The sequence below is a fragment of the Stylophora pistillata genome, chromosome 5 (genome assembly GCF_964205215.1).
Source record: "Stylophora pistillata chromosome 5, jaStyPist1.2, whole genome shotgun sequence".
In the NCBI taxonomy this organism is placed as follows: Eukaryota; Metazoa; Cnidaria; class Anthozoa; order Scleractinia; family Pocilloporidae; genus Stylophora; species Stylophora pistillata.
The window spans coordinates 24,679,192-24,686,619 of record NC_142523.1 but is presented as its reverse complement, the minus strand read 5'-3'; the positions used below and the strand labels follow the sequence as shown (position 1 = coordinate 24,686,619).

At 37.5% G+C, this 7,428-nt stretch overlaps 1 long non-coding RNA gene across 1 annotated transcript; it reads right to left on the bottom strand.

Annotated features, from left to right (window-relative positions):
- Positions 1 to 1,013: 1,013 nt before the first annotated feature.
- On the bottom strand, positions 1,014 to 3,851 carry LOC148730969 (uncharacterized). Its single transcript, XR_016000942.1, has 2 exons — positions 2,627 to 3,851; positions 1,014 to 2,494 (listed from the first exon to the last, which is right to left on the bottom strand). It is a non-coding gene; the product is annotated as an uncharacterized LOC148730969 (long non-coding RNA).
- Between the last annotated feature and the right edge of the window lie 3,577 nt (positions 3,852 to 7,428).

Sequence of the window (7,428 nt, the reverse complement as noted above, 5' to 3'; positions counted from 1 at the left end):
CAATTGAGCTAACAAGCCAAGTGGGAGCAGGTCGTTAAGTTGATTCGTAATAAACCCGTCAAAGTGATAAATCAGATACAATGAAATATTTATTAAATACTTTTTAAATATTACTGTTTGACAACGAAAAAAAAACCAATAACAAGTTATTCAAAGGAGGCTTCTTAACGGGTTTTACAGTAATTTAGAAAACATATATCAATAGACACAATACAGTAAAACCAGCAAACTTGGAAATTGAATTGATCATTTTGAGGTATGCTGTCGCCATGGAGATAGATTTTACGTCTTTTATTCTAAATTACACTCGAGAAGTTAGCCGAGTTTATGAACTAGACCCAGTTTTCTTGCCTTAATCCAAACATATTCCACAAAGATTTTGAAATCACATGTATGATTTGCGACCAATTTACACTCCACCTCGTTGGCTTACCACTATTAGGCAAGATGCGGTACAGTGATCATGAAAGAGAAAATGAAAAAACAGTTTACATCTTATTGCTAAGAACTACAATAACATAAAATGATTTACACCTAAAAGTCTTTGAACTCACACTCGGAGAACAGATGTTCTGCCTTGATCAATTCAAAGCTTCAACATCGCCTCTTGTGGGCCAAAGTATGTACTGATGCCCGACCCAACTGCCGGATATCATAGTCATTTTTATTTTTTTTTTGGGGAAGGAGGGGGGGGGGGTGGTGAGGGATAGAAGGTAAGATTAGCGACACCCACCCAATCCTCCCTCGTTTTTATACTCCTCTGCTACTGTCGCACAGTTTAATAACACGTTTTCCTTTACTAATTGAACACCTTAAACCGGCCATCTTTTTTATATGATGCTTTCTAACATAACTGAACACAGTACGCATCTTCTGATTGGTCAGTTCAGTTTCCAAGCGGATGCTTTATTATAGGGCCCGCATTTGATCGGCGACAACTAGTTATGTCATAACAGCAATGAAAAGCGTTTTTCCTGGCTCCAAAACACAATAAAATAACTGGAGACGATGAGAAGAGAGGAAGGCGAGTGATTTTAATAATAATAATAATAATATTAATAGTAATAATTTAATATTTATATTGCGCAAATTAACATGTGGATATGATCAAATGCGCATTAGAACACTTTTCGGGGAACTTTGGCCGGACTGCATCGGCAGTTTACAAACAAACAAACAAACAAACAAACAATCGAAGGAAACTTATTTAAAGATGCCCCCTCCCCCCAATTCCCAGTAAACAGGCCAGACCACATCACAGTAATCTCGTGAGTGGGTTCTTTAACATCCCCTGCCTAACCAAATTAACTAATTACTAGATCCAGGAGACGGGACCTACGGTTTATTCGTCCTTATCTGAGATTTCTTGATATTATATAGAAAGGTAGCGCATTCTTCTCAGTTATTTCAAGACCTTGAGTGTTGGTCCGGCCGGGGCTCGAACCATCGACCTCGACCTCCCGCACACCAGTCCAGCGCTCTAACCAATTGAGCTTACCGGGAGGCGGTTAGCTCATTAAAAACTTTCTCTCATTAAAACTTCCTCTTTAAAGTTTTTTTTATTTAGGCTCTTACAGCTTCTTTTGAAAGCCTCTCTTTTTCAAACTTTTCTTTTCCGTTAAAACCAGCTTATCACATATTTGAGAACTGAGATATCTCAGCGCTACATCGCTTATCACTTATTTATGTAGTTAGAAAACACTTCTCGAAACCGCCTTTGAAATCAGGGCTCTACAGGACAACATCGAATTGAACTTAACAAATAACTTACACTATCTTTAAAGCTTTTCCTGGTACTGAACGAGCTATCACATAAAATAACTAGTGTGCTAAACTAGTAGAATACATTTGAGTGAAGCAGTACTTTCGGCCTCCTCCGCAGCCATGAACAACTCTAAATCACCAAGAGGTTCTTCATCTAACCACTCAGAAACTTCCTCTTTTGATAAAAATTTTTCGCAATAATTCTCAGTTAATACCCCGCCACACATATATTTTTCACTCATCCGGGCTTGTGTTTCAACCTGACAAATCCGGGATAATTTGGTGAGAGGTCCATTCCAGCCGTTTTATTTAATTTGGTTTTGTTGCTTCCCTCGTCTGATAAGTTCCACATTTCGTTTGTATAATTCTCATTATCCTGACAAGATTGTCACGAATGCTTGTTGTGATCCCTAAGGCTTCTTGTATGTGAAACTGCACCCTTACTATCCCAACTGTGGTGTGGAACCTGAAGCTCAAGCAGTAATGCATGGTCCAAGTCATTACCGAAGTCACAATCACCAACTTTAGGTTGCGTAACACAACCACTATTGTCAAATTGCGTTACATCCTATTTATTTCTTGGGAAACCATCTTCGTTCAAGTTGTTCTCGTTTGTATTACGCATCTCTTCCATTTCATCATTCCTAGAATCACTTAGCCTCTGCTCGCATTCAGATAACAACTTACAAAGCTCTGGATCATCAAAATCATTAGTTGAAAACTCGTCAAACTGAAAAATGAAAATACACGGTTTTGAAAGATTTTTAAATGAAGTAACAAAACAGCTCATGATGAGATTAATAAACTACACTTCATGAATCGTATTCAAATCTTTTACACAGGAGAGTGATTATTCAATTACCTCACAACTTGACAACGGATTGATTTCCTGTGACTTTTCTGAAAGTAACCAAACGATACAGGGTTTGCAAATTCCTTTTTTTGAACATACGACAGTAGGCTATGACTAGTTTCTATGATAAAGAGACTTTTACCCCTTCAATGCTTCCTCAAATAACGCAACCGATAAAGCTTTCCCAATGTTTGAGTAATTAATGGATGAATCTGAAATTTAGTTAAGCACTTCCCGCCGTTAGGAATATACTCCAGACTTCTCCCCGTTTATTTTTTAAGGCTCCATCATTATTTTCATACTTTTGCAAAGTCTTGAAAATGTTTCGCAAGAATCCACACCTTTCTTTTAATTTTAAGAGTAAGCGTCTCTTGATTATCTTGTTGAAGGATTGTAAAAAGCTTAAATAATGCTGGTAAAGATCTGAATATAGATAGATAGATAGATAGATAGATAGATTAGATAGATTAGATAAATTAGATAAATAGAGATTAGATAGGTAGGTAGATAGAAACTGGTTACTTCTCCAGTTCCTGGAAAAAACCCTGCCATACTTAGCATTTCAATTGGAATCTGTGCGAGAACTGTCCCTGAATAGTTCTTCCGCACTCTCGATTTTAAGTCTGCTCCCCGACAAATCCTAAAAAATGATGTGTTTTCGGCAGCCAGAACATACCAGGGGAACGATAGTCAATCTCTCTACAGTCGTGGTCGTGGCATTTCTGGTAGTAAACACCAAGTCTCAAGTCTGCCACAATCCTAATATAAAAAAAAAAAAATTAACTGCATGTTGGTGTATTTTCCATAATCACTGATTCACCTTTCTTATAATTCATGGATGATATTTTGTTTATTAACCTGATTTTCTTTCAAGGAAGTTTGGATAGCCTCCATCATTCACCACTTACAACGAAATGTGGGTATAAGTTGATTACTGTAAATCATGTCAACAACATAAGTGCCATGCAGTAGAATCGTCGTGATCCAAACCGGAAGTAAACACCTTGTAAGGCAAAGAAAATACATGCACTTTATATGATAAGCTGAATAACACGTGCAGTCTGATTGGTTCTTACTTATGATCTATTAGAGGAGAGACGCATAGATGACGTCACCATTTACATTATTTGCTTTATAACCGTATAAAATAAATAGATTTCAAGTTGCAGTTGTAGATCACAGAAGACGTTCAAATGTGGAAAGACTTTGTTCTTATTACATTTTGACGTTACCTGTGACCTACTACAGAACAGATGCACGGAAACATGGAATCTGCTTGTTCATCATTGCTAAAAGAGTGGGTTTTTGGCTTACACCACGTTGTTACTCTTGTAACAGATTTCCTGTTACAATCAACATCATAAATATTTTCCATGTGGTGACAAACATACTGAAAAAGAGAAAAAATATTCATATTTATTCCATGATATGTGGTCAAGTCAACATTCAAGAGTTGTCATAGGAAGAAAAACTAGGTTGTAAAGGACAAATAACTATAATTGAAGAATGTGCCAAAACACTGGATACTTTTGGAAATGGAAAGACTCCTGGTAATGACGGTAACCTGCCAGATTTTACAAAACTTTTTGGAGCTCTGTGGGTGAGCTCATGACAGATATGCTTTTACCGTATTTACCCCTGTATAATGCGCGCCCATGTATAATGCGCAGCCTTGTTTTTAACCTAATTTATCAGAAAAAAAAAGTTTTTCACGACAAAAAAGACAAGTTAAATATTCGTACAATTATTTATTAAGACAACAACAATGAGAAACTTACTATATCGTGAATATCAATATCTTTAATTTGCTACTTAGTTATGTATGACATTATTGAAATCAAACTTAAGAACTTCAAGCGAGACCTAGCTAATTTGACGATTCCATGGCCCGGTAAATATTATGAGTGAGCAACAATATGATTTTTTGTCATACCATCGTATCTTTAGAATTTTCAAATTTTCTGGGCGTAAAATCAAGTAAACAACAATATAACCACGATGAATTCCACTGCGTGCCCTTAGTACATATAAGAAATTTGCGTGTTTTCGCCTATAACAGCAAATCAAGAACTGCTTAAAGCTTTTGTCCTGAAATATTTCTCGCTCGCTTTCTTCTTGCTTCTCATCGAAAAATTCCATGTAACATGAGATCTCTTCAGAAGCGGCCAAATTTGCATATTCACTCTGAAATCTGATACATCCATACATACATGCATACATACATAAGCTTTATTTATCCTCGGATTTCAGTGTAGCTTACAAGCTAGTATCTCCGATCCTAAGTACTAGTTTTAAAAGTTACAGCAAGAACAAGGCTAAAAAGATAAAAAAATAATTCATGATATAATAATATAATAACCATTAATATAATAATATAATGTAATATTAATGTAATATTAACAGAAACCGTGCACTAATAGTTCGCGCTTAAATTCACTATAATCTACAGTCTTTCTAAAGTGGTCAGGGATGGAGTTCCAGTACTTAACAGATGAATAGCTAAAAGAATTTAGACCATATGTGGTTGTAAACGGCTTAGGAAGTGATAAAATTTTGGTGCCCGTTAGCATTAACTATGCCCTTAGGGAGTAAGCAGTGGATCTTAGCTTGATAAGTTGTTTCAGATAGCACGGATATTTATCAAGATCAAGATGGAGACAGTTGAATATACAAATCATCATATTTTGTATCCTCCTGTTGGCTAAACCACACACACCTGCCTTGTCTAAAAGATCATCATAGTTCGAGTCCCAGTCCTTTAAAACAAAGCTTAAAATAGTCTATTTAAGGTGTCCAGTTTAATAGAGTCCTCTGAATTACAAAAGTGCCATATCATTGAACAGTAGTGAAAATGGGGTAACATAAACGTTTTATAAAGGCGAAGCATAATTTCGGTAGAAATTATATTATGCTTCGCCTTTATATGAAAGCTTTAAATTATGCTTCGCCTTTATATCAAAGCTTCATGACGAGCTTTGCTCAAGAAAAAAATTCTCAGCAGGCATCGTAAACTGATGCCGAGGTTTGGGGAAGAAGGCGTTGGGTGGATGTCATCACATTAATTACACCACAATGTAATTATACAGATTAGCGTCCACGAATCCACGAGAGATACGCGATTGCGTGCGAGTTAACGCGGGGTCATCTGTTGGCGATGAAAATCAAAATCATGAAATGAAATGAAGTTTGCTGTGCGCGTAATGGTCATAAAATACTGCGTTTTCTCTGTTTCTGCCTGTTTCCTTATAACGACATTTTTAATCACGTAGCCTTTCAAAGATCCTTCCTTTTCACAGAAGAGGCAATACCGGCGAGGCGCCGTATTCGAAAAGCCTCTCTTTCGATTATTTAGGTATGATTCTTTCGCTTGGTTTGCCATAAAACAGTAACAAAAGATATCGCAATTTTCATGTGCCGTACGACCTGAATAACAACCGTATCGAATTTCCAGTATTGCGTCACTTGGTGGATCGATCAGTGTTCACGCTTTGCGATCGTAGTACACGATGTTATTGTTTTGGTACAAAACCTGTGGCGGTCGCACGACTTGGCCTCGTATCCTGGTTAAATTCTTACCAATATTATAATATTAAACCTCGACGAGATTTTTCATGTCGAAATGTCGAAAAGCATCATGTTTTCGATTTCGAAACCATTCGAAATGAAGTCATAGAGGCAGTCGGATTTTCGACGTGCGGCTTTCCACCGGCTAACTTAACCACGCAGAGTCTTTGCAGGATTACAAGTGCCACACTTGACCCTTGCAAGCATTGGTATCTACTTTTGAAAGAGGTATGTGACGTTCCTTTGCGTAAATATTTCATATGCGATGTATTTAAGATATTTCCCGACGAAATCCAAAGTGTGGCGACACGGGAACTTCAGCCGGCCAACTCATCGTTCGAAGTAGTGGGGTTAGCCAGGATTCCCGACCTCGTTCACGTTGTGTTCACGTTCTGTCTAATAGCTGGTCGATCTTCCTCGTAATAAACAATCCCCGACGAACTTATTAAATCTGCGGGATTTATGACTATCGTAAATCTGGTGAACTCCGCCACGCTAGACTTTGAGCCCGAAGGCGCGAAAAATTTATCTTTTGGCGCCAAACTCAGTCACGACTCCGAAGAGCTCGCTTCCTAACTTACCGAAAGATCAGCTAGAGTAAATTCCCTTGGAGTGGAACTGAAGAAGCTTCGAACACAGATTTCTCATCTCGAATCAGCATGGAGTCAATTTTACAGACCCTTTTTTCCACCTCAATGTTCGTACCTTGTCGTGGTGAGGTGGCTTGAGTGCCTCAATGACCAATTGCAATACAATGCCTTTAAAGAATTCAGCTTCAGTTGGTGGGCTGTATTTTCTGCAAGGTAGAGGCCAGACTAACACGGACTTTGTCATTGTAGTTATTGTTATGATTATTATAAGTATCATTATTATTAATGATTTTGTTATTGTTATCATTATCTTTATGATTGTGATTGAATCATTTTCAAAATGAAATAGGCTGTTCAATGAGGATGGCATGCTCAGGCAAGTAGATTTTCATTTATTTACCCCCCTCCCCCCAAGCAGAAATTCAAGTGTTTCTGATAGTTTTTCTCTTCAATAGATTGTTAGAATGCAGAAGATTTTCTAAGACACATTGTTCAGAGGGCTTGTCTTAAGTAGTTGTTTTCTGATTCAAAACCACCTGCCTAGTTCTGTTTCTCTTGGGTAGTTAGTCCATGGACTGTTGTTATCTGATGGCAGAACTAACAGGTGGATCTGTTTCTCTTGGGTAGTCAGTCCATTATGGGCTGTTGTTATCTGAT